Below are 1,296 nucleotides of genomic sequence, written 5' to 3'. Positions count from 1 at the left end.
TTGTATTATAATTGTTCAAGGTCCACTTATGAGTGAGAACATGTAGTACTCTGTTCTTTGTTTCTGTGATAGATCACTGAGGATGACAGACTCTAAATCCATCCAAATTGCTGTGAAGCCTGTATGTTCGTCCCTCCTTATGACTGTGTAATATTCCATTATGCATATGTATCACATTTTTTTAACCCATTCCAGCTTCAATGGGCAGCATGGTTGATTCTATGTTTTTGCTATTGTGAATAGAGCTGCAACAAACATATGTGTGTAGGTATTGTAAAATAATTTGAGTTCCTCTGGGTATATTCCCAATATATATTTTTTATTGTCGGAAATGTGTGCTATCATTTTTTTATTTTAAAGATGCGGGTACAATTCAAGGTTCGGTATACAAATGTTCATTATGCAGGTCCCCTTGTTGATGAGGTGTGCCCACCCCTCCCCTGGCAGTTTCCCACTACTGCCAATCCTTTTCTTATGGTATTATGATAATTGTTCAAGGTCCGCCTATGAGTGAGAACATGTGGTACTCAGTTCTTTGTTTCTGTGTTAGATCATTCAGCATTATAGACTCTAAGTCCATCCAAGTTGCAGCAGAACTCATAATTTTGTCCTTCTTTATGGTTGTATAATATTCTATCATGTATATGTACCATTTTTTTTTATCCAATCCTCTTTCAGTGGGCACGTTTGGTTCCATGTCTTTGCAATTGCTAATAAAACTGCAATAAACATGAGTGCACAGGTATCTTTTACATAGAGTTATTTGAGTGCTTCCAGGTATATTCCCAGTAAGGAAATTGTGGGGCCATATGGAAGGTCAATTTTTAGATCTTTTAAGAATCACCACACTACTTTCCACAGAGGCTGTACTAGCTTACACTCCCACCGGCAGTGTAGAAGTGTTCCCTTTTCCCCACATCCTCTCCAGCATCTGTTGTTTTTTGAGTTATTGATGATGGCCATCCTGACTGGAGTTAGGTAGTATCTCAGTGTGATTTTAATTTCCATTTCTTTGATGGCTAGTGAGGCTGAGCATTTTTTCATGTATCTGTTGGCTGCGTATATGTCTTCTTTGGAGAAGTGTCTTTTCATATATTTTGCCCATTTTGTAATGGGGGCTGTCTTTTTTTTTTCTTTTTGGCATGTTTGAGTTCCTTGTAGATCCTAGATGTTAGGCCTTTGTCAGACATACATTTGGCAAATATTTTTCCCAGTCTGTGGGCTGTCTCCCCACTTTCTTGATGGTTTCTTTGGTTTTGCAGAAGCTTGTCAGTTTGATGAGGTCCCACTTGTCTA

The sequence above is a fragment of the Carlito syrichta genome, unplaced genomic scaffold, assembly GCF_000164805.1.
Source record: "Carlito syrichta isolate Samal-C Ts95f unplaced genomic scaffold, Tarsius_syrichta-2.0.1 Scaffold303037, whole genome shotgun sequence".
NCBI lineage: Eukaryota > Metazoa > Chordata > Mammalia > Primates > Tarsiidae > Carlito > Carlito syrichta.
The sequence above is the reverse complement of the archived record's forward strand: the minus strand, read 5'-3'. Positions refer to the sequence as shown.